Below are 26,596 nucleotides of genomic sequence, written 5' to 3' on the forward strand. Positions count from 1 at the left end.
GGAACCTCCCTTCCCTAATAAGCGGTAATGGAGAGCCACTTTGGATTCCTGAGCAGAGGAAAACAGTGTTTAATAGAGACAATTCTAGCAGCTGTGTGAGGATGGAGGCAGGCAAGGGAAGCCAGCAAGAGCCCTGTACTAAGCAGAGAGCCATAGAAATGGAAATGAGACACAGAGGAGGCCATTCTGAGACTGAACTGGCAAAGACTGGTGTGGACTGGAAGTAGGGGCTGTTGGAGAGGGAGCCTGTGGGGATGGGTGCCAGGGCAGCTTGCATTTGCAACCAACAGAACTGCTGGGGCCATTGAGACACTGAAGGGAGGACAATGCTGGGTTTTGGCTTGGGTTTTTTTTTTTTTTTTTTTCCCTCTCCTCTCCTTTACTATTTTTCAATACAAGGATAACATGCCAGGGTAGATTTCTCTATGAACCACTGGAGGCGTAATCACAGGCTGGAAATGCAGATTTCAGAACCATCCAAATCAGTTTGTAAGTGAAACCATGTGAGGAAATGAGCCCCCTAAGGAACAAGAGGGCTGAGCAAGTAGGAAAGGGGAATTAGATTAGGCCTTGAGAAAACACTGGCCATAAAGAGCCAGGAGGTATCACTGGCTTCCTGTACCTCACTGTAGCCATTTGGGACTGGTTAGCTCTTTGCTGCAGGGCACTGCCCTAGGCAGAGTAGGCTGTTTGTCAGCGTCTCTAGCTTCTATTTGCTAGATAACGATCCTCTCCCTCTCTCCCAGTTGTGACAACCAAAAACATCTCCAAATATTGCCAAATGGACTCCAGCTAAGAGCTACCGACGGAGAATTGACAATAGCATCCATTTGTACCAGGCATTGTCCTGGGCACTTCAGAGGCACCCATTTGTTTAAGTCTAAAAACAACATGTTGCAGCAGCTGTAACTGTTATTATTCTCCATTATTCCCAAATTAGGTAACCAAGCCTCCAAGGTTAGAAGCTTTTCAAAGTTCCAAATACCAGGACCCAGCAATGCCAGGCAGTTTGTCTACACAGCACATTGTTTGGTTTTGGTTGGTTGGTTGTGTGTGTGTGTGTGGGGGGGGGGGGGGTGTGTGTTTATTTGTTTGTTTTTAAAACAAAAGTCTCTGTGACAAGGCTTATTCTTTCCCACAATTGTCTTAGCTTTAAAACTCAGATCATATGCAAACATCCTGAAGACAGACAGACTCCCTCGCACCCTCCAGGGGCTGAGTGGAGAGTGTTAAGCAGATGTTAGAGGTCCTGGAAGCACCCTGCTTGAGGAACTGGGACAGCAAGTGTCCTGTCTCAAAAACACGGACTCCAGAAAGAATGAAAGGGCAGGAGGAAAGAAAATGCATTTTGGTTTGTGTCAATTAAGATTTTCCAGTGATCATGTCAAAAACAGTCCAGGGAGTGGAAAGGCAGGATTTCACAATGCTTTGCAGGTAGGAAGTGTTTGGAGTAGCCAGCAGTAGAAGAGACAATGCAGAGGGCAGACAGAATGCTCTGAGAGGGGCAATGTAAGGACTGAACCAAGAGGTACCCCTGGAACCCCAAAGCAAAGGCTGCTCACTCTGTTGTCCAGACATGGTGGCATCTGTGGGGGAAGGACTCTAGGCGAGCTCACTTCTGGAACTCCCTTCTCTGCCTTTCATAACATGATGACAAAAAACAAACAAACAAACAAACAAAACAACAGCAGCAAAAACCATCAAAACAAAAACAAGACAGGAGTGCAAAGAGTTAAATCCATAATGGAGAGACTGAATTTGAATATGAGGGGGTGGCGTCAGTCCCCTGGAGGGGGAGACCCGGTGGCACTCAGAGGAAGGACAGCAGGTTGCCAAGAAGAGACTTGATACCCTATGACAATATACAGGGGGAGGTAATCCCCCCAGGAACAGTCATAGGGGAGGGGAATAATGGGAAAATGGGGGGGGGGGAGGGAGGAATGGGAGGATACAAGGGATGGGATAAACATTGAGATGTAACAAGAATAAATTAATAAAAAATAAATAAATAAATAAATAAATAAAAAGGTAAAAGAAGAAAATAGAATTCACACTCTGGAGGAGGAAGTGTCTAAGAAAAGTCACCTGGTGAGGTCAAAGGTCAGGAACCCACCTGACAAGAGAAGGCAAAACCTACTATCATAAGGCGGGAAGTGAGGTCTTGGGGAAGAGAACCTAGAATGCAGGGGCAGAACCCTGCTGGAAAGCTGTAAGGAAGGGCACACCAATGAAAAGAAGTCACTTCTGTGCCAGCAAGGGGCTGGTGTGCAAAAGGAGTGTGAAAGAACTCGTGAACTGAAAAATATAGAAAATCCTCTTTGAGGTCAAAAAACAGAATAAAGAACAATGCTGTTGACCATTTTATCTGAATAACTAAATAAACACCCATTCTATTAAGATCAGACAAAGTTCTTTCCCTCTGGGCAAGCTGGGCCATCCACTTAGGATGAAAAATCTAAGAACAGTTATTTCCACAGCATGAGAAGTTGTGTGCATAAAATTACAGTGCTAAGAGCATTTATTTAATCAATCCACAAAATCTTCAAGAAGCAGGCAGGAGTCTAGTGGAATGGAGCGCAAGTGTGGCTGGGAGTTACAGGAAGTCAGAGGCTCTCCTCCTCCTCCTCCTCTTCCTCATCCTCCATCAGAGACATGGAGGGCATGGGCACAGAGGTAAGGCACGACTTGTCCACACAAGACAAGGAGCAGGTAGAGAGCAGGCAAAGGAGGTCCACAGAGTCATCCTCGTGTCTGACTGTGCGTTTTAACCGACTGGGCGGCACACATGCTGGTATCCTGGAGGTTAGAATCCTGCTTTAATGGGCATTCTGTTAAGTTTCCAGTATCCTGCAAAGAAAGACCTTCTCATTTATGCTGTCATGGTCTCTATCTTCACACACGCACACACATACACACACACGCGCGCGCGCTTGCGCGCGCGCGCACATACATGCCTAGAGTTGGCTTCTTCACAGGGAACTACAGGGAGTAAGACTTCATTTAATCTTCGCCCTCCAGCTGCATCTGGCCTGTAGCCCAAAGGCATGAAGGAAGCAGGCTGTAGCGGAGTTAGGCTCTTCTTGACCCTGCACCTTCCTCACTCCCACCCCTGATTCCTGTATGAAAAGGAGATCTGGACTCGGTGCCTTAAACACCTGTTCTCCAGTGGAAAGAGAAAGGCTGAAGGGTTCTATCATGACCAATATCTCCCCCAGCCTCTGCTTATTAAACAAAGATAGTAGCTAACCACACTCATTTTGTATAGACTAAGCCCCAAGTTGCTTATGTTCCTAGTAGACTAATTCAAAAATTGATGTAACGTGCCATTTGAATATCTGACATTCTGTGAGTCCGCCATCCTCAGTTCCTTTTAAAATGTCTGTTTGCCACCGTTTACAGGCAGATGGGAGACAAAGGGACTTACACACAGAAACTCTCTGCTCTGAAGACTGGGTTGTCCCAGTGACTATAACACCCAAGCAAGCTCAGGAGGGGCTGGCAGCAGGCAGGCTGGCTGACCTCCACAAAGAGGTTACAAAACTCTCCCTGGAGTCCAGACTGCACTTCCCAGGGTGGCCGAGCAGCTGTCGTATCCTGACTCTGCCCCAGAAGTGTGCCAGCACTGCTGCCAGCTTGTTCTGCTGCCGAGCGAGGACTGAGCAGCGGGGACGCGGCATGGCCCCTTCCCTGGAGAACACAGCTGGCCAGGCGGTCCATCCGCTTGGGTCTCCTCCAGATGTCTAGGAAGAGGACATCTCCTGACAGCTCACTCACCCTCCACCCTTTTTGCCTCTCCCTTGCTCTTATTTTTTTTTATCCTCCCCTTCCCTGATTTGTCTCCCTAACCTCACCACAAAAAAGGGGGGATGAAAAAGCAAAAGAACCTAATATCCTAAACATTCTCTCTCCTTCTTCCTCCCTTCCTGCCACTCTCTAATGATCTAAGACCCCAAGGCTCCAAGGCTCTCTGCACAGATCTCCTTAATCCCAGATACTCCCATTGTCACCCGAGACGACGGAGTTCTGTGGCTTTGCCATCCCTGTCACAAGCATGACACACATTTACATGGAGAAAGAAACGAAAATGCAAAGCGCCCATAAGGGTCATTATTTCTCTACCCTTGCCCTACTGAGGACCCAGCAACATGACTGGTGGGAGGTGGACAGGCGAGGTAACAGAGCCAAGTTCCAGGTGCTTAGCCTGCCTGACCTCATCTAATCTTCACCTACCCTGCTTTGGCTAGAAGCCAAAGAACCAAGTGCCCTACGCAATGTCACTCAGGAGGTGGGTGGGGGTGGACAGCAGATCTAAGAGTCCAAACTCAGTCCCATTGACTTAAATCCCTGATGGTTCTAACGATGCACTCTCTGAAGAGTGGTACAGTAGTAGTCTTGCCTTCCAGACACCCTCCCCCCCCCCCCCCCCCCCCGCCAGCTTCTACAATTCCAAGTTTGCCTTGGTGTAAAAACCACAGCAGTCCCATCGTGGAAACCCTGAGGGACATGGGACAGAAGTGTGCAGAGAAGGCACAGCCTGCCCCAGCAAGGGAGAGACATGTCATCTCCCACTGTGAGAAAGCAGAAAAGATCCACTGCGTACCGAGTTTTGGGAGAAGAAGAGCACAGCAGAACTTTTAAAATCTCTCTCTCTGGGGTCCCAAAGGGGAGTGAATCTTCATCTGTGACAAGAATTTGATCTCAAGGCCTTAGGCAAGAAACATGAAGTCTGTTAGGATGCACACTGACACCAGGCAGAGCATAAATAAAACCAATACTCTGTTTATTCCCATATTATCCGAACCACATTAGCCCCTGCCTCCCCATTGCCTGCAGGGCTCTGCTGGCTCACCCTCCATCCTTCGCTTTACATCACTGTGGAGACATGGTCCAACTCCCTCTCTAGACAACTCTGCCTGAAACTCAGTCCTGCCTGGTCCCTCAGTTCTTGGGAGATCATCAATAAGCCCAGTCACCCTGCCCCAGCAAATACACCACCACACACTTTCCATGAAGGAACCCACAGGCTGCTGAGTTCTAGAAGAGCAAAAGAATCACAGTCCCAAGGAAAACTGTCCTTCAAGATCCTCACTTTCTAAAACCACGTGACTAGCTGCCTAGCTACCAGGTGTGCCCTGAGCCCATGTTCTAGAACCCTGCTTCTCAAGCTGGCATTAAAGATGAACCTCAAGGATTCCAAGCCCCTTAATATTTCAACTGGAGAAATTTCTGAGCCTGCTGGGAAAAGTCGCTTTTTCTGGGAAAATGATTCAGAACATTCATTTTAGGAACCGCTGATCCACTAGATATGTGACCCTGAGTTAAGGGTAGAGGTGAGGGGTGCCAAAGACAGAGTTGGGGTAGGTTTGGGGGTGGTGGAATGGGCCATATAGGCTGATCTGCTCTCAGGCACAGCACCTCTCTCCTTCCTGGGGGCTCAGCCTTCTATGCAGACAGAGGAGAGAGAGAGAGAGAGAGAGAGAGAGAGAGAGCGAGAGAGAGGAGGTGACGAGAGGAGGAGAGGAGAGAGGAGAGGGGAGAGAGGAGAGAGAGAGAGAGAGAGAGAGAGAGAGAGAGAGAGAGAGAAACAGAGAGACAGAGACAGAGGTGAGAGAAAGAGAGGCACAGCACCCTTGCTTCAGCAGCCCCTTGCTGGGGATTTTAGGTCAGGTTCTAATCCCCTGCTCCCCAGGATTAGAGCCAGTCTCTTACCTGTGCATCACTCACAGCATTACTCTCCTCATTGTCCCTGTTTAAGAGGTAGCTGGGGGAAGCCAGACCTAAGTGCCATTATTTTCCTTTGATTACGTAGATCAGTTTCGTGCAGCCTGCCAGGCCCATCCCACCTTTGCTGAACAACAAGTCTGCCAGGATCTGTCCTTTACAAAGCCATTTTGGTGGCCACCATGCCCTGGGCTCTTCAAGGTGTTGGTAACTGTTGGTTGCCTCCATGGATTCTCAACCAGCCATTTATGCTAATGAGTCTGTAATTTCCAGCCTCTACCTCTTTTTAGAAAGAGACAAGCTGGCCTTTGGATATATTTGCTCTGTGCTATTCAATATTCTCCAGTGACTTCGATTGGCCCTGCGATGACTGTTCCTTTGTTAAAATATTTTAGCATTTGTCAGTAAGACCTGAGGCGATGGTGGCACACACCTTTAATCCCAAGCACTTGGGAGGCAGAGGCAGGCTGATCTCTGTAAGTTCAAAGCCAGCCTGGTCTACAAAGCAAATCCAGGACAGCCATGGCTACACAAAGAAACCCTGTCTCGAAAAACTAAAAGAACAAACAAACAAAAAACAAAACAAAAACCCAAAGACCTGAGGCTGTTTATTATTTTCTTGGTAATGAATGTTTGAAAATTCTCTCTAATATTAAATTGGTTTCTTATTCCCTAGATCACACTAGAATTCAAGTTCCACACACACGCACATGCCACAGTACCACTGTATATCTGCAACTAGTTCTCTTTTATTACATTTTATTTAATTTGTCAGAGGACAACTTGTACATTGTTAGTTCTTTCCTTCTGCCTTAAAAATCCTAAGGATTGAACTCAAGACACCAGGCTTAGCAGCAAGCACCTTTACCCACAGAGCCGTCTCCCCAGCCCCCAGTTTCAATTCTAAGAAAGTAACAACAGCATATATTTCTTGCCCTTTGCCCATGGAAACAAATTTTGCTTTTTGTCTTTACTTAATTGCTAACATTATTTTAATATCCTTATCATCTTTTCTGAATATGAAAACAAGAATCCTGTATTGGCGCAATTTTGTAAAATAAAAAAAAAAAAAAAAACATAAAGAGGTAAAATAATAATTATCTACTTCCTAACCCTTTATGTCTTCTCAATTTTCATTTTCATTTTTAAATTTTTATTTTTATTTGTATGGAATGCAGGGGCTCCTGCATGCATATACATGGAGGACTAGCTGCTAGAGTCAGTTCTCTCATCACGTGGGTCCTGGGCTCAAAGTCGGGTCATTGGGTTTGGCAGCAAGCACCTTTATCTGCTGGGCTACCTCACTAGGCCAGCTCTTGTATTTTTTACATGAAATATTGACCTTGTCTTTGCAGGTTTCACGGCCTTTACCTTTTCTGACTTAGTCCATCAGCTTTCTGACGTCGCTTCTCTTTTGACAGTAAATTCTCTGTTCACCTGAGCCGGACACCACCAAGCTTGCAAGTCTCATGTGGAAAACCACTCTCCTAAACTAGCCCCAGGCCCAGGCAGAGCCCAGGGAGCCCAGGACTGAGCTGCAGAAGAACTGAACACGAATTCCAACCTTTTCTCCTCCTCCATGGCTAACATAGCCTTCACAAACATGATCATATATCTTGCTTTCCTCATTGGTAAAAATGGGGATAGTAGTTAGTGTCCAGGATTCCGTGTAAAGAAAACTAATGTGGGCTAGAGAGATGGCTCAGTGAGTGGTTAACAGTGCTGGCTGCCCTTCCAGAGGTCCTGAGTTCAATTCCCAGCAACCACATGGTGGCTCACAACCATCTGTAATGTGACCTGATGCAGGTGTACATGCAAGATTGAGCACTCATCTACTTAAAATAAATGAATCTCTTAAAAAAAAAAAAAAAAAAAAAAAAAAAAAAAAAAAAAAGCACCTAATGTGCAGAGAAAGAAAGTCCTCCAAAAGCTGCAAAGCTTACAGAAAGACAGAAGTGAGTGCTACTGTTCTGCCAGTGTGCTGTGTCTTCCGAGGACCCGTGGAGAAGTCACTCTCAACAAGGCCTGCTCAAAGTGAAATAAGGGTTATTGAAGAGCCAGAATGACCCCACATGCAGTCCGAATCGTCAGGTCTTGCTCTCAACTTCTGCCTTTTGAATGTGCAGTAAGAAAGGGTGATTCAGAGGATGGCTACGAATGTCAGAAGCCCAAAGGGACAGCAAGAACCTGGGGAGCACAAGTGACAGCACACTTCCCCCTCCGCTCATCTCCATGTCAACAGCATCAGGTGCCCCATTTCTAGAGGACCGTCCTGGGTGTGCTCTCTGACTGATGACCATACTAGGAGCATGGAGTCAGCAAACACCCGGACAGCTCCTGATTGTAATCACCTCTTAAAGTCCACGATGCATCTCCTTCCCCCATCCTCATTACGTAGAGCTGAGCACACATTATGTCCCTCCTAAGTCTGTGACTGCAAGTCACCCATAAACATTTACTACGAAGCCATAGAGAAAAGAGCTGAAGAGGGTGGTGGCTCTGGCCCGACTCGTGGACCTGAGCCTGCCACTGCCACTTAACGCGAAGCAGGCTCTTCCCTTATTCATGCCTAGGTAGCCATATCTGTAAGATGCATATACGATGCCCATTTCTCATCCCTCCTACAGTGGTTGGAAAGGCCACATTAGGTGATTTCTAAAGCCCTCGCAGCATGCCAATGTGTGTAGTGCCAGCACTGGCTAAGGCACACACAGGGACACAGGCTGGATCCCGTTCCTGCCCTTCAGAAATTGACATCCATAGGGCGCAGATACAACACAGTGCTTCCACACTTGATGAGGGCTGTGAAACACAAGGGCATGACGGTTCAGCTTGTCAGGGTTGGGGGGACGGGACAGGAAGACCCAGAGCAGAGGATCCTGAAGGTAGATCATGACAGTGGGTTAAGTGTGAGGCACAGGAGGTGAGATGGGAGGGCACTGTATACAAGGTGCCAAGCCTGGGGGCGAGACTATCCTTCTCGGCTTCCGTACCCATTTGGATCATGTAAGAGTGAAAGATAAGCCTGGAAAAGCAAATAGCTCCATACATAAAGCTGGAAAGATTAGTCTTGCCCTCCTTTCTGACAAATGTTTATCTAGTTTTCTAGATAATACTGTGAACGAGAGCCTGAGAAGGAGATGCCGACCAAAGATAAAGGTGCTCAGGTCACAATGCCTGGGCGTTGCTGCTCTGTGTTCACAATGTCAGTTACATTGCCACCACTGTCTGTCTTCCCCCATTAAATGTGTTCTGTTCTCCTGTCCACTGGGAGTAGAAGTACCACATGGAAGGCCCCAGAGCGCACCGGAAGCCCAGAGCAGGACGGAGCTCTTAATAATAATATGGCATGTATAGATACTGAGCCTGCAGCTTGAGAGGATTTTTTACATTTTTTTCTCATTTGATCTGCAGTACAATTTTGTGCCCTAAAGATATCATTTTACAGACACGGGATGAAGTTCCGTGAGGTTGCAAAGCTTGCCAGAATCACACAGACCAGCCTGGTAGGACCCGGTGGGACCTGGTCTCAATAATAATATTTACACTTGTGGCAGAGGCCAACATGGAAGTGACACTCCTGGCTGTCACTCTCTCGTTCTAACTTTAATCTCCACTCAAAGTAGAAGCGTGGCATGGGCTTCAGAATAAGAGATACACAAAAACGGGCAGTCTTTCACATGTCCGTGATGAGAGGAACACAAAGAAGGAGACCACTCCATCATTCTAGGGAAACTGGGGTTCTCAAGTTCAGAAACAGGTATTTGCAGAGCAGAAAGGGACAAAGAAAAGTCTGCCCAACCCCATCTATATACGAAATAAGAAGGCACTGACTAGTGTCATCAATTTTCTCACTTTTCTTCCTTATCAAATTACATTAAATTCCAGAAACTGATTTATTTTGTAGAAATTCTTGTTTTCATCTTAAAACAACTTTGCCTTTTGCCAAGAACAAAGCCCAAAGAGAGGAATTCTAAAAGAAAGTTGCTTCCAATGGCGTGTCTGAGGAAGGCTATCACTGTTGGAGGTTGGGGGAGATGGCTCAGCCGGGTGCTTGTCTCTGAAGCAGAGGGACCTAGCAGGGTCCTAGCACCCACATAAAACCTGTAATCACAGTGCTAGTTGGGGTGGAGACAGGAGGCTCCTGGAGCTTGCAGGGCAGCTGGGCCAGCTGAACCAGGAGCTCTTGGTTAGTGAAAACCCTGTCCTAGAAATAAGATGGAGGTGACTGTAACACTCTGACCTCTACAGGCATTCATATACCTGAACACACACACACACACACACACACACACACACACACACACACACACACACGCGTGCATGCGCGCGCGCACACACACACACACACACACACACACACAGAGTCTATCATATAAATTAGTTTCTCTCCTTGCCACATAATCCTATATCTTATATTACACGGCCGAAGCTCCCTGTAATTTCGAGTGCCAAGGGTTAGTTAGCCTCAGAAGGCGTTAATTTGGAAGTCTGGCTGTAGCCTACAGTTGTGCCTGCTCTAGCTCTGTCATCCTCTCTCCGTTAGTCTAAGAAACAGAAATAATAACATCAGCCTTACAGCGAGGATTATATGAGATAACTCAGGTCAACATAACTCATAACGTCACTGGCACACCACAAGTATTTCCAGCCAACTCAAGGCCCTGTCTCCACAGGAAGCTGTCTCAAGAGAAGACAAGGAGAGAGCTTGTGTGTGTCTGTCATAGTTGAGCAGACAGCTATAATTCTTAGCATTTTTTAATCTACCATTCCTACATCTCTGGCTGTGTAATTCCAGAATCATCTCAGTCCTTCTCAATCACTAACACAGATTCCTTGCTCAGGCCACTGAAAGGTCATTTGTGAATCTCCTTGCTGACCTTCCTCCTGAAATCACAGAGCCCCTGTAAACAGGTACTGGATTAAAGGAGAGGTTGGCCATTTAAATGAAAATGAACCTATAGATTCCAGAAAGCCTGGGGTCATGACAGTGCTGAAAACCCCTGAAGAGGTTTGTGCCTGGAGCCTTCAGATGAAGACTGAGACAAGCAGAAAAGCACTCTGGGAGCAAGCCAGAGCTTCTTTCCACTGAGGGAGACCAAGCAGGGCTTCATGGTAGAGACTCCCTTTGAGGTAGGACTGGAGGACAGATTAAAGGACACGTTAAAGGGAGTTGTCATGTTTGTTGAATGCATGTAAACTAAAGCCCAGTAAAGTAGGGTGCTGGGGTGGGGAGTATTTTCATTCCTTCAGCCAAAGGTGTATCTAAGCACAATTTTGTGCTCTCTGCTTCATCTGATCTCACCCAAGGCAGCTAGATGTGCTTAGACGACAAAAAAAAAAAAAAAAAAAAAAAAAAAAAGCGGAAATATAGCAGCCATTTTCATCATCAATGCGCATCATTCCCGTCGCTACCTTTGCAAGCATTTTCCAGCTGCTGGGCATGTACTGATATCCTGTCCTGAATACTAAGAACACAGCGTGGCACTAAACACAAATCCGCTGCTGCCATGGGGGCGGGCGGACAACACATTCACAAGGAACAAAGTTAATTTCACTTCTGCATATCAGCTCTACTCGTTTCCTTCTTTAAACACCGGAAGGGCCCATGCAATGCAGTGGGCCTCTCGCAAGCCTGTGAGCTTGGATCTGGCCAGGGTAGACTTTTTCTGAACCCTGTCTTGGGAAAAGCCAGGATCTAGATAGACTTGGTTATACTCTGCAGAGGACTGACATTCTCAGCATCCCCCAGAAACTCAGAAACAACCCTGGGCTTCGTTCGGGGCATCCGCTTGGCTTCACAGAACTCAGGGCAGAGGGTGGGGGTGGGTGGGGCTGGACGGACCCGAACCACATGCTCGCCATTCCCGGGGTGAAGGCTGCCACGTCTCCCAAGCTCAGCATGCCCTGCCTACAAAAGGCCACACTCGGCCGGCATTTTGAAATTCAGACCCATGAAGATTTTGACTGTTTCCCCCTAATATTTCGTGCCACTGACTGCCACTCGCCTCCTGATCACTCTTCTCTCATCTCCAGTGGCTATTAGCAGATGCCCCCCAAAAAGAACAAAGGTTTGTCTTTGAAAAGACAACAGACCCATAAATATGGATTCTGTTCTTGCTACTGTACATCTAGGTTCACATTTATTTTAGAACAGGGAAGGGAGGAAGCCGAAGAGGAAGGACGCGAGAAAACTATTAGCCCGGGCCAGCCTAATGATCGGTGATTAACGTTACAGTGAGAGAAGAGCAGGGACGTCTTAATGCCTCCCACCCTCTGCCTTCCCCCTGTGCCTTTAATATTCTACTTCAGGCACTGAGAGGGAGGGCAACAGGGCCTAGTGAATTCTAACTGCTCCGGGATAATTGCACCATTCAGGGCCCTCACCAGTCAAGCAGGAGCTGCTTACCCAGCCCCATTTATTAATAGTGTCCCTGCATTTACAGTGGCACAAAGGAGTGAAATGGGGCTTTCTCTCTGAAACAAGAAATGGGGCACCCTCAATACCAACTAAGTGGAACATAGCATGCTGGCAGAACCGAAAGCTGCTCGCCCTACTTCACAGCCACACCTGTCCTGGGGTGTCAGGGAAAGCGTTCACCCTGTGTTTCCTAACTTTAAACACCAGGCTTGTGTTAGCGTTGGGAGAGCTCAGTCATAGGGTCAATGGCTTCGGGGAAGCTCAATTCAACCAAGGTTCCACCCTGTGTGTGCACTCTGTACACTAAATCCCCTCAGACCCCAGGCTCCGGAGCTCTTTCCCAGCCACAGAACAGGGGCTCACTGTACAATCGTGATCAGAGAGAACACTTGCCTTGTCAGTGGTCTAGTAGAAGAGCCTCAAATATGGACACACAGAGCCTAGTAAAAGGGCACACCTTTAATCCCACACTTAGGAGGCAGGCATATCACAATTTGAGGCTGGCCTGGGCTATACAATGAGTTTGTAACCATCCTGGGCTACGTATTAAGATTTCATATAAAATTAAATTAAATTAAATCAACACATTAGACTACCCTAAGAGACTTTTTAAAATGGCTACTGTTTGAATTCTTCCTGAGATTGGGGTGGGAACTGTACACTTTAGGTGTATATGGAGGTGAAAGGACAAATCCAGATGTTATTTCTCATACACCATGATCCTGTTTTTCAAGGCAGGGTACTCCAATTGACCAGGCAAGTCAGGCTGGCTGGGAGTGAGCCCCAGGGATCCACAAGTCTGCGGGTCTGCAGGTCTGCGTTTCCCCAGGCTTGGGATTACAAACACATGTTGTCAGGTCCAACTTTATTATTTGAATTCTGAGGCTCGAGCTCAGGCTCTAGTGTCTTAGTGGCTGAGCCACCTCTACAGCCCCTTCCTGGCTTAGGGTTGCAGGACCATGCCCAGTGATGCATGTTTAGCCTTTAAAACTGGATTTCATTGAAGCTCTGCTACAGAACGGAGGTTGAGGAGAGCTGTGCTACGTTTGCCCCTGTTATTGAGTGAGAAGGCTGAGGCCCAGAGTCAAAGAGTTGCACACAGTTATAAAGCAAGGAGCACCATAGATACAAATGCACGTCCCACCCTAGGACCACCCCCTCCGTCATCTGCTGGGTAATAGAAATGAAACCTTACAAAGACTGCTGACTTACAGAGGGAATCCTGGGCTCTGACGACCTGTGTTACAGTGAGTGACCAGCACTGGCTAATTCAAGGTACACCCGTCCCAAGATGATCGATGGAGCAGAACTACCCAGGCAGTGAAGCACCGAAATACGATTCAGTGGGAAGACCCCAGCCCTTGGGACTGTGCTTATGGTTTTAAAATGGTAATTGGTTGTGGAGGAGGAAAACAACTCAGGGGTGATTGTCAACATTATGTGGGTGCTGTCCATCTCCAATCCCTGACTCTATGTACACACACACACACATGCCTGCAGACACACACATAAACCATAAGTTTTGTTGTATCTAAATTGCATGTACATTTAATGTATTTCACGTTTGATGCATTTGGTGATTTGGGCCACCATTTGGAGTAGGTAAGTAACTGCATAAGCAGTACATGGCACACTAGTATGTTTGGTGCTGGTCAGGGTGTGTGTGTGTGTGTGTGTGTGTGTGTGTGTGTGTGTGTGTGTGTGTGTGTGTTCTGATCTCTAACTCAGATTCTGTAACATGTGTGAGCAGCCCATGGCGTCATAAAGTGGGAACCTTACTTTAGAAAGTCTCGTCCCTTTCACAAAGGAGATTGAGCTGCGGGAGGAAGGATTAAACACACCACGTAAACCCTCGGAATCGTCTCTCCCCATTGTGTTAATAATATAATGCTTTTAAACAACAGTATTCACTAAGTCCCATGACTCAGAAGAAACAAGATCTCATTTCCTAGGATAACACAGCCAGTTAAAGTCCTGAGAGGGTCTACATAAACACAAACGAGAACTTGAAACGATGTTTCCTTCTGAAAAAAAAAATGAGTTATGAATGTGCAGTCCTCGTGGGCCAGTAAACAGAGACTACTTGGAGTAGAATGTGACCTGGGGCTTAAGGCCAGAAGAAAGGAATGTGTGGAGACACATCGGCCTCACCACTCTGTCCTCAGGAAATTTCCCTTCCCTTAAACATCCGTCCCCAGGAAAGGACAAGGCCCATCATTTCTCTTTTCTTCCAGATCTACTATACCCCAGACTCAACCTGTTCGCCACTCTATTCCATTCTTCCCTAACCAGAGAAAGAGCAGCTTTATCACTCTTTTTCTCTGGCCCTCCAGTCACTTTAGAATGCATGACCTTTAAGTCAAGATGTTTATCTACCCCTATATCTTTATTTCTGTAGTATTCTCCATATGAAATGGGACTTTGAAAAGTCTCCAAGATGAAAGCTAGTCCTGGAGGCCCCTGACTGTAACCCCAGCCACTAGGGAAGTTGAAGGGGAAAGATCATCAGCCCAAAGCCACCGTAGGCAGCAGAATAAGGTCAAGGCCACACTGAGAATTTGGACTCAAAAAACAAAGTATTTTTAAGTGGGTGGGGGAGATGGGAGATATGTCTCAATGCTAACATGCCTACCTAGCATATACAAGGTCCTAGGTTGGATCCCCAATACTGCAAAAGTTAAAAAAAAAACTTCAGACGGAGCACAATAATAAATATTTCCTAATAAAATGAATATATTCACCATGTACAGAGAAACAGTGAGAGTAGGAAAGCTAGAAGGATGGGGAACAGAAACAGGTGAAAAGTAATTTAGGGAATGATCCATTGCAATTCATTTTCCCTTAAGCATTCAAGCTACAGCTTAAACAAAAGGTGACCAGGATGTCTCCCATCATCCCTATACCCAAGCATCTGCCAGAGTAAAAATTTCTACACCATCAGGCCATTCCAATAAGGCAACTACATATGTCGTGAGGTGCCTGAGGATAATGGGCCCCTCTGTTCTCTTTGCCCCTCTGTTCTGCTCCAGGAGCTTCCAGTGGATGAATGGTACAGCACTCTACCTCACTACTCAAGAAACACATGGAGCCGGGCTGGTCCTTCGTTCCAAGTAGCCTGGCCTGGCCTGGGCTGGGATCCAGCTCTCCCCTTGGACACAAATCAACTACCAGCTGTCCCTTTCTTTGTAATAGCCATCAATAAAGTTAGTTGCAATCCAGTGGTCTAAAATGAAAACTACATCATTTGCTCATTCTAGACGCAAGTCTAACAAATCGGGTGAGGAGTCATTAACTGTAGACTCACCAAAGCAGAAGTCAGAGAGCCCCAGCCCTCACTCTGCCCTGATCATATTTGGCTGGAGATTCGTAACTGAAGAAGCAGCATACTCCTGTGTTGGTCTTTCAGGATGCAAGACAAGGAGGATGAGTGTGCCTACATCGCCTTCCTACCCAGATGCATCCTCCCGAAATGACCTTTCCCTTCTTGCCTTTAAAACTTCTGTTCGTTCTTCAAGAAAGAATTCAACTACCAATCCCTCACATCTCGCCGCACCTTCTTGACTTTAAAGGTCTTAAGCAGTTGATGGTTTCATCATGTTGTGTCCTTCTAGACCTCCAGGATATAGGCTATCTGCTACTAGAATATGGAGAGGAAATTCTTTTTCATAGCTTGGTTAATATCACCTTTTTATCAAGTATTTATTGAATAATTGAATATAGCAAAAAGCATAAAGATAAATTAAATAAGGCAATAACTGTGTGACTGAAAAGACAAATGGTTGTTAATAAGAAATAAACTAAGAACCAGGAGAAAATAATTTATTATAAGAAAGCTCAGAGAAATGAGGCATAGACGATGAAGAAAGAGACAAAAAAGTATACATGGGTAGAAGAATCACAAACAAAAAAGAATAGAAGAAAGAAGTAAAATTAAACATAACGTTATTGTCCAATTAAAGCAATAAAAACAAAGCAAAGATGCTATAAATGCCATGAAATATAATATAGAGATTCAATATTAATGTGATGATGTTGAGATACAGAGATGGTGTGGACCCGAGCTCTGTCATACAAGAACTCTGACCCAATAAACTCAGAATATCAGGTCTCACCACAGACCTATCAAATCAGAATGTACATTTTAATGGCACCCCTGTGACTTCTGTATGCAATAAAGTTTGAGAAGTAATGATGTGGGACATGTGAAATGCACAGACAATCGCCACCTCTCATGCAACCAATGGTGTGTTGCAGGAAGCGTTCACACCAAGGAGCTGTGTAACCTTGGGAAAAATCACTTCTCCAGATCACAGCTTCTTCATCTATGACATGAGAAGGATGGAGTCAAAAACTACTGAGTTCCAAGTTCTCGATTTCATCAAACAGCATCCTTTCACCCCATTTTATACCATCAGACAAAAAGATAACAAATAGCATCACTGGCTGATAAACATTGTGCATCTTCTCCGCCCTCACTCTCCTAGTGTTTTCTGGGCATCTATCATATGCCTGTCTCTGTGCTGAGTACAAATGATTTCAAGATGAATACACATCCCTCCCTGCCCTTGAGGAGCTCCTGAGCTCCTGAGAGAAGGAAAGAAAAGGACACATAAAGAAGATAAAGGAAAAGTGTCTTCACAGCCTCAAATGTATTCTCGTGGAACACAGAGAGGGCAAACCATCATGCTGTTGTGGCAGTGGTAGAGGATTATGACAAGGAGACAACATAAATATTAGGTTCTTCCCTGCCAACCTCAGCTGACCAGGCCGGAAGGCGAGGAGATGGAGACAAGGTGCTAGGACACACAGCAAAGAAAAAAGGCCCCTGAGCACACTTCTCTGGTCTACAAATCCCAAAAAGTTCATCCGCCCGGTTGATTGGGGGTAACAGTCATAGACAGGTTAACATTGCCACTGCATCTAGACCTCAGAAACCCACCTCCTCTGAGTTCTGCATGCTCCCTCTACTGACTGTTCTCCGCTCTTCCCATTTCAGCCTCTTGGAAGACAGTACCAATTCAACCACTAATCTCTCCCTAGAGGATTCCTCTCTGGCTACAAAGAGGAGAGGCACTTTAATAAATGTAAACAATTCATTACACCAGCAACCCTTTTGATCTCTGTTTGTTTACATAGGAGCAGTATAGTAGTACCCAACCATGTGCAGGGTCCCAGAGCCTGGAAACGGGGTTCACTGAAAGGAAGTACTTTCCAGAATTCTTCAGGAGAGTGTGAAATGGCAAGGAGAAAGAAGCCAATCTTAACTTCTGTAGCCTCGACTCTTGACCCCCATCAAGATACCAGAGATGGGCCCAGAGGTCATTTCCTATCTTCGGTATTCAAGAAAGAGGCGCATCGTTTGGAACACCTGCTTTCAAATCTAGGCAACGGTTGGGTCAGTCCCGGATTCCTTCTCTTCTCTGGTTCTAGATGTTGCTTTGAAGCTGTAGTTTCTTCATATCCAGCTCCCTACACCTCTACCTGCCTCTGTTTTCATACTCTACAAGCATTAACTAAATGTTTGCAGTGGCTTATCAATACTGGTGAAGTTGCTCCCTTCATTTGGTGCTTGGGGAAGAAATCCTGCCCCTGGGTTTACCGTAGCCATAAAGGAGATGGAAACAAAACACTTCAAAGATGATGCTGTGCCCCAGGGTCCGCTCAGTCCTGATTCCACCTATCAAACACCAGCCACTGACTGCACCAGCCAATGTTCATTCTGTCCCTGTGTCTCTCTTGAAGGTGGCCATTGCCCCTCCCCATGCAAGGCTGGATGGAGTTGAAAGTCTGAGAAGATATGCCTCGAGTTCCACAGCCATCTTTCTGGAGACAGAAGCACAGTGACAAGGTCCCTTGCTGTTCACCCTCCCTCCAAAAGAAGTCGCTCTCCTTCTTCTTAGAAAAAGGTACATGGTGTGCAAAGTAAAGGAACTTCTCTCCCTCCTCTCCTGTCATTTCCTCTCCTTGCTTGTACCCTCTGCCTACATCCACCCCTGACAAAGAGCACACACAACCAGTAGCAAAGCAAGAATCTGCAGATGGTCAGGGTTCTTAGAGCTGGAACCAAGAGAGATAAATTAGACATCTCCCTGCACCCTAGTGCCTGCCATATCATTGCTTGCTCAGATGCATCCTACACCGCCATACCCAGAACACAGGAATAGAAGCACATGTGGGTCTACTCCCCTTAAGCCACCTCCTTAACCGTGCTTTCCTGGGAAGTCATTATTTCCTATATTTTTCCTTAGTTATGAATTGCAGAGGCTCTTTCATTGCTGTTCAATTTGTCCTTCCCACCAGTAGGTCCCACTGCTTCCCATGTCACCCACGCCACAAGGGCGCTGGCAAAAAGCAAGAAGACAAATGAGAACCCATTCAGCTCTTACTGAAGAGAAGGGAACCGAGGGCCAGAACAATGGGCCCTGGGAAGGTCCAGAATGCCACTGGCATCATGGGCACTGCTCACAACAGCAGGCCACAACAGCTTCCTCCCCCACAGTCTCCAAAAAACGACTCTGACTACCAAAAAGTGGCAGGCCACCTGTGGCCATGGCTTCCTTGGTTCCTAACAAGTCTTTTTCCAGAAGGCTCACTTCTCTTTTCCAGCTTTCTTGACCCCTTTGCCTTCTCTTCCTCCACCCTCAACTTTTTAACCTCTTCTCCTTTGCCCAGTCCTCGAGCTAACTAATGACAGATTGGAAGTTGACTTCATCTTACTGGCATGACGATGAATGAGGTAGCCGAGGCCCTAGCCAAGAGCCTCCTTATTGATCTTGTCACCAAGGAACATTCCCAAGGTCCTACTCAGTCGTAGAACACTGTCACAGGCAACTGGGATGTTAAAGAAGCCACTGCCCTTAAGGATACTCACCCCCTCTTTGTCCACTAGTGCATACGAACTCTCCACACATTGAGCTGCCATCCTCACCCACTCAGTCTGCTCTATTTTGAAGTGAGATTAAGAATTCATCATCCTACTTGAAGCAGGAGAGGTAGACGGGGGAACCAGCTCAGGTGCCTCTAAGGTGAGCACACACCAGATAACCTCAGTTGTTTGTCGACCTGGTGAGAACATGGTTCAAATTGGGATCCCACCCTTCTCACTCTCACTACACCATGGTTACAGATTACTGTTTCAGCAAGGAAAGCTCAACGAATGAGGCCTAGGGGAGAGGAACAGTAAATTTGGATGGCATCCATATCCATCCTTTCTGAGCAATAAAGAACGATCTCCCACTGTCATTCCGAGTGACTGGCAAGGACCTTCCACTACCTCCCCTACAACACTTTAGTATTTTTAGATTGTTCCAAAGGATGATTTTTTTTTTAATGACTTGGGTGGAGGGGGAGAGGGTATTTGGAGAAGGATTATTGACTACTCACAGTTCTGCTATATATTTTGGAAGACCTTTTGCTAAGCTCATTCCTGTATGAGAATATCTTTGGAGTTTGGAAGGTATATGGTCAGTGTGGAAGAGAAATGAGCAGCTTGACCCCGCCTCCCCCCCAATCCTGGCCCCTCATGCCAGAGATGATCTGATTTCTCAGGAGTTGGCTTGGCCTGCCTGAGTGGCCAGCAAAAGAACTGTTAGCTAACTCTTCTCCATTTCTGTTGCTTCTTCTCTTTTCAAAAGCTGCCCAACATATTGGGCATATTTCACATATTGTTACATTTTTACATATGTATTATAGGAGATATATATATATATATATCTTCACATATATAACAATTTCAAATATTGTTAAAATGGATGAGAGAGTAAAAATAACTAAAATATCAATCCTATTTTTGCGGGCACAGGACGAGCACATGCAAGCAGCACATTTCTTTGTTTAACACAAAGACTCACGTGTCGGGTTCTGCACCCTTCCACATGCACGGCGCTTTAGAACTCTGCGAGATAGCCATTTTGCAAGAGTGTGGAAGTAACAGTTTGCTTGGAGGATGTGTGGGTATAAATAGATGTGTGGACAGAAGGAGAAATTTACAGCTCAAAAATAATAGCACAGGGGGGAAAAGACACAAACCAGAAAACTCCCAGCATGCCCCCTTCTCAAGCTTAAGGTTGAAGACTTCAACCTGCAACATCCAGGTGTTCCAGGACCAACCAGTTCCGCTGCACACCTTCCCCTCTGCCATAGGCCTCCTGGGATATGTGGGCCCAGGGTCAGCCTTTTCTTTAGACATCAAGTGGGTTTCAGGGAAATAGTCACAGTAACCCCCATGATTATTTTTTTATCTTTTTATTTATTTATTTATTTTTCCAGAGCAAAGAAAGGATACCTAGAAAGGTAAAGACAGGAGATAGGGAAACAGAAAGGAAGCTGGCAAGGAAGAAGACACAGCTTGGAGGAAAAAAAAAAAAATATCCAGATGCCTATCCAAATCTAACATTAGCTCTGGGTGAATATAATGCTAAGTAAGAGAAGCATACAGGTCTCCTGCCTGCCTGTGTCTGCATATAGACATATACCCCTTCTGCCTGCCCACCAAGATCTTCTGTGCCTGCATACACCCACCCCAACTACCTTCCCGGGGGGGGGGGGGACAAAACCTGTTTGATGACAGAAGGAAAAGAAACAACCTGGAGATTCCCTCCTTTGTCATAGAAGCCTTCCCCCCCCCAAACAGCATTATTTTGATATCATATTTTAAAATATATATCTTCTGAGGGACTGGAAAAGACAGATTAAAACAAGCAAACAAACAAATAACACAAAACAAAACGAGGAATCCCTACCCCAGGTAAGGAAAAGGAACAAAATAGAATGTGCCCTACCTTGGTTTGTAGAAGCCAAAGCCCTAGGCGGACAGATTAAGGGGGAGAGCATGTTGGGAGTATCCAGGGTCCTCTTCTTGCTTGCATATCCACATAAGGAAGACGGAGGATAAAGGAACCGAAGAAAATTTAAAATCCAATGTAGCGTAAATTCGGTTTTAATCTTGTGTCTTGAAGAGATGCAAATTCAAAGAAAAAAATTATGCAAAAGGGAATCTCAGGGTGTGGAGAGCGACTCACAATGCAGAATCCAGAGTCATTATTCCATGTGCATGTGAGATTAGTGGCCCGAATATATATATTTAAGGAGTCTTCGGCAATTACGGGGGGGTTATTTCTATATATATATATATATATTGGAGCTTTAGTAGAGGAGTCTCTGTGTGGAGAAGCTGGGGGCCGGCTCTGTCCCTCGGTGGAGCATGGTCATTCCCAAAGCGTCCCCTTCCTAAGGGGAAAAAAAGAGGAGGTCAGGGTTTGATTCGAGTGTCCCCCGGAGGGTTAGCAAAATTCATGCTGAAAAAAAAAATATATCAAGTCGTTATAAGAAAAGGGGGGAGGAAATCCTGCATTTCCCACAGAGTGCACACGAGAGGAATTGAAAACAGCTGGCACCAATCTATAAATAATTCAGAAAAGGTCTGCCTATACCATTCCTGGGACAGGCATAGATGAGAGGTGGGAAAAGCCAACCTGAATGGAAAAGAGGAAAAGGGGGAAGTGGAAAGCAAGGAGGAAGGCAGGGAGAGGAGGCTCCACACAGCAGTTCACACTCACACAAGCGCGCGCGCGCACGCACACCATCCCCACTTAACTCGCCAGCGAGTGCGGCCCCCAGCCCCATCTGCAATGCTGCTGACACGTCTGGCTTGCTCGCCCCATCTCCTCCGGCAACCGAGCCTCCTCCCACCCTGGGCTCTTGCTCAATGGGTTCTGATTGTGCACCGGCCGCACACTGGGCATTTCTTGGAAGGGGCACACTGACACGCGCGCACACACACGCCCCCGACGCGCACGCGCCCCCGCGCGCACTCACACTCACCCCCGCGCACACTCACGCCGCCGCCACGCTGATGTGCAGCGCACCGAGCTGCACCTGCAGCCAGAGGATTGGACCGGAGGGTCGTAGCGCGTGGCTCCCGCCGCGGGCACTGCTGCCCAGCCTCTCCGATAGAAGGGATTAATTAACCCCTTCAGAATGATCAAAGGCAGCCCTGCCCCCTTCCCTCTCCCCAAAATATCCTTTTGTTAAAAAAAATTTTTTTTAAAGCCCCATCTAAAATAGCAAGTGCCAGGTGCTGCTGGATTAGAAAGCTGTACCCAATACCAGGTTGGTTAACTGTGCCAAGGCTTCGACCCTTTATGCGCTTGATTTGCCCAAATCCTCAAAACTGAGACTCCAAAGCGAGCATTTACGTACCGGCTCTGAGCGTCTCAGCGGTGACAGTCTCCGGAGAAGGGTGGCGGGTGTCCAGGGTTTGAGGGGTTTCCTTTCCTGCAAAGCAGGATGGATGGATCAGGCTCCCTGGTTGGGAAGTTCACTACGACTCTTTGCAGAGCAGAAGGAATTGTATCCGGACCCCAGCACCGCTGGATGCCGGGTATGGAGAGGGAGCCTGGCAGAAGGAGCGCTTCTCCATAGAGCCAAGCCCCGAGATTTCCTAGAGGTGAAGGAGTCCAAGGAAGTGGTGCTGGAAAGGGGGTGGGGGAGGACCTTTCTCAAAAAAAAAAAAAAAAAAAAAAAAAAAAAAAGGAGGGGAGGGGAGGGAATTGAAGAGGCAGGAGAGCCCAGATTCCAGTTGGTGATGATGGGAGCCGGGGGAGGGGAAGCGGGTGGGGGCAATTCAAGCGTTAGGCAGCAGGGGAGGAAGAGCAGGGGAGGAGGGGGAGAGTAAGAAAAATGGGTATTAATCACCGGCGACACGGGAAGGGCGGGGACATCAAAGGTCCTAGTCTTGATTTAGGTCTCACACCCAGGAACGTGCCACACAGGCGCGCGCTCGCGCGCGCACACCACACACACACACACACACACACACACACACACACACACACACACACCCTACCTCTCACACTCAGGGCTCAGGAGAAACCCAAGAGGCAGAGTGTGCGTGCACGCGCGTCCTCTTGCTCTCCACTCCCCACCCCTCCCCACCCCCAAACACCTTCCATCACCCCCTCACTCCTACTGCTAAGACTCTTGGCTGAGGCTGCTTCTCACGTCATGAGCTGGGGAAGTGGGGTAGCAATGGGTGGGAAAAGCTTAACCCGAGTCCGTGGCGCCTCCTCCTGGCCGCAGCGAGAAATAGCATCGAGGTAGGGCGGCTTAGGGGTGAGGAGACTGAGACAGTGGCCCCCCGCATACCATCTCTAAGGGCTATGGGAAAGCAGCTCAAAGGCTAAGCTGACATTTAAACTCCCCCCTAGTTCCTTCCATTCAGCAGCCTTTGCTGAGTACCTGCGTTCTGGGTGCAGAGTGCAACTTGAAGACGGGATTCTTGCCTTCAGGGAGCTTAAGGTCTGTGCTGATGGTAAAACAATAGGGAACCAGGTAAATGTAACTAAAAGCTGAATTGTACAGTGCCGTGTGTGTGTGTGTGTGTGTGTGTGTGTGTGTGTGTGTGTGTGTGTGTGTGTGTGTGATATTTTTTTGGCTGCTAGGGAAAATTTGAGGACTTTGAGCTTCTTTTTTAAGTGGATTACGTTATTTAAAGATCTTGAGAAAAGATGATCGACAAATGAATGTTTCCCATATGAAATGATTTTACAGCACTGGCAAACTGGGCTTCTCTAGAAAGGAAAATAGCATCCATTTCTCTCCCTCGTGCATTGCTTTATGTTCTGAAAGTCCTTGTGACCACTTGTAGTATTATCTATTGTTCAATATTAATATCCTTGTAGATGCATCCTTGTTATCCTTGCCCGTTGTCTCTTCAGTGATTGAGAATGTTACGGTAGCGGTGAACTTTTACAGTAGTGAAACAGCGGGCTCTCACTCACAATCCTGGAGGAATGTGCCCAGTACACACAGGGAACAGCCCTGTGCGAGGAGAGGCCAGACCTCTGTTCCGGGTAAACGTGAGCTGGCCTCTACACCAGGCAGCACTAGGAACATCTACGGCTGCTTTTCAACAGCGATGCCTCCTGTTCCCTGGACTTTGTCAGGCTTGTTCTTGGATTCTAATGTTTTCAAGACTCACAGATGAAAACGCAAAAAAACAAACAAACAAACAAACAAACTGTGTGTCCACAAACAAAACGGTGTGTCCCCTTCGGGAAACTGTGGGAGTGTGGTAACTATAGGTACACAACAGGCAGCCCCACCCAACTTTGTGCTCATCTCTAGTGGCTGGAACAAAGGTCCAGATGCCCAAAGCCAGGGCACAGTGAGCCTTCCAGAAGCACTCTGCCCTGGGTCTCCCAGAACTGGTCATTTTCTTCTCCACACTTAAGTGATCTTGTGGGTTGCCTGTCACCCTACTTTTCGAACTACCCTGTTCTTTTACTTTTCATCTCACAGGCCACCTTTTTCTTCCAATCCCCTTTTCTAGCTTGCATAATACTCTATTTTATTTTCCTTCTCCTCCATGCCCAAACCCAACATTTTCATTTCAGCCTGTCCACTTTTGCTGGCAGAACATGCATCTCCTCTGCTCCGGATATAGCCCACTCTCCTTTGGGAATCTACTTCCAGGTCAACCTCCTCTGGGCTTACTTTTTGTCATCCAAGCCTGAACTGACTTCTGTAACAACTCCAGATATTCCAGAATGAGAGATGGCAGCTGGCCATATTACTCTAAAATTCTACCTGTTGTGTGTGGGAAGGCATAGCCCAGTTGACTCCACTGGTTACCACAACAACTAAGAGATACCTCGTGTGTATATTATCCCTGTAGGTAGCATTTTAATACCCATTGGGTGAAGAACTGGCCAGCAAGGGGTGGGGAGGCATAGCCATTTGTGCTGAGGCATACAGTACTATGGGCAATTCAGTCATGAATCTCTCAATCACATGAAGTAACTGTTATTGACCTATAATAAAAAGGCAATTTCATGAAACTCAATTGGGAATTGTATTCTTTGGTACTTTTTCTGTCTTCCCAACTAGTTGCTTAGTCCCTTTTATAAATTTAATTTTTCTGAGAATTTCTTATGAGTATACTGTACCTTGTAACATTTCCAGCTTTCCATGTTCACTATTATGTGGATTTAGTGGCTCTTGGGTTTTTTCAGAGGTCTCTTTCCTACATAGTTTTACTGAGGACAGGACTAACACATCCCAGGAACAAGGAAGCTAAGTTAAAAAGTCTATCCTTTCTCCGAAGTGCTCCTTCCTTGGGAGTCAGGGCATCCCTCTGGTTCTCAGACTTCCTGGCACCCACTTTTGGTTTCTTTCCTTTTCTTCTGGAACTGAGTTGAACCCAGGGCCCTGCACATGCTGAGCAAACACTCCACCACTAAGCGATATCCCAAGCCCCATTTTTCCTTTGTATTCTGAGACAGCCTCACCATATTACCCAGGTTGCCCTTGAACTCCATAGGTATCTCAGGAAAGATCTGAACTTGAGGTCATCCCACGTTGGCCTCCTGAGGAACTGGAGTCACAAACCTGAGCCAGCCAGGCAGTCTTCTCCCACCCATATTGGGGCATCTCACAAACCCACAAACTTCTCAAAAGAGTTCTTAGGGACTACCCAGACTCATGAATTTAGAACGCTATTCATTTATTTTTCAGAAAAGACATTTGCTTACTCCTGGTCAGGCTGTAGAGAAGGAAGTATCCTAACAGGAGAAGATGGTAGCTTGCATTCTGAAGCATTGTTTACTGAGGAAAAGCTCTTGCCTCAGGTCGCTAAGGACAGAGTTGAAAGTATTCTGCCAGCTGCCTGGGAGATGCCACAAATGCTTGTCTTTAACCCAACGGGCAGACTTAAAGCCCATACCTTTCAGGGCTGAATATACGTGCACACCCATATAGATGTGGCAGTGACTTTCAGATCAAACACTAGTAATGAAAGATGAGCCTGGAGTTTATACAATTTAGAATTCCTGAGCCTTTTTTAAAATCATGTGAAAGTGAATACTTAAAATGTGGAAATAAATCACAACAATTTAAAATTTTTTAATATTCATAAATGTTATGAAACAAAAAAATTTAAATAACAATTCTTGTGAGGGAACTGCCTGACACTTCTGCAATACTTGCTTTCATGTTTAAAATACATATCTTGGAGCATCTCTTTACATAATGATCTAAACTAACATGTCTTTGAAAGAAATCAAATAACAAGAAGATCCAATCCATTTTTTAGCATGGCTAGTTGGCAGCTGTTTTTCACTTTTGAGATAATTTAGAATAATGGCTTTCTTATTGCTATACATGAAGTATAATTTTGGGGGGAATTGTCCAGTTTGAGAAAAATCATCAAATTTCATTTTCCCATAGCTGTAATGTTATAAGAATCTCAACTTCCCTGAACTAACCTTAAATTATCCCAGAACTGATGACACTTACTAATTTCTAATGGGTTATAGGTTTTATATTATCATTGCCAGCGTCATTATTTTGTCTCACATCTGATAGAATTGAAATCTTTGTTCCTAGGTGTCCGTATGAGTCACTCCCCCTCATTAATTAGATTATCAAATAATGCTGGAGCCTGCTCATTATTTC

The 26,596-nt window shown here is 46.3% G+C and overlaps 1 protein-coding gene across 3 annotated transcripts in view; it reads right to left on the reverse strand.

Annotated features, from left to right (window-relative positions):
* Grin2b (glutamate ionotropic receptor NMDA type subunit 2B) overlaps positions 1-21,263 on the reverse strand; it is a 454,116-nt gene extending 432,853 nt beyond the window's left edge. For all 3 annotated transcript variants that reach the window (XM_051155469.1, XM_051155468.1, XM_051155467.1), the window contains exon 1: positions 20,923-21,263. The gene's annotated coding sequence lies outside the window, so the exon portion shown is untranslated. The remainder of the gene's footprint in view (positions 1-20,922) is intronic.
* Positions 21,264-26,596: the final 5,333 nt, after the last annotated feature.

Source organism: Acomys russatus, chromosome 13, assembly GCF_903995435.1.
Source record: "Acomys russatus chromosome 13, mAcoRus1.1, whole genome shotgun sequence".
Classification (NCBI taxonomy): Eukaryota; Metazoa; Chordata; class Mammalia; order Rodentia; family Muridae; genus Acomys; species Acomys russatus.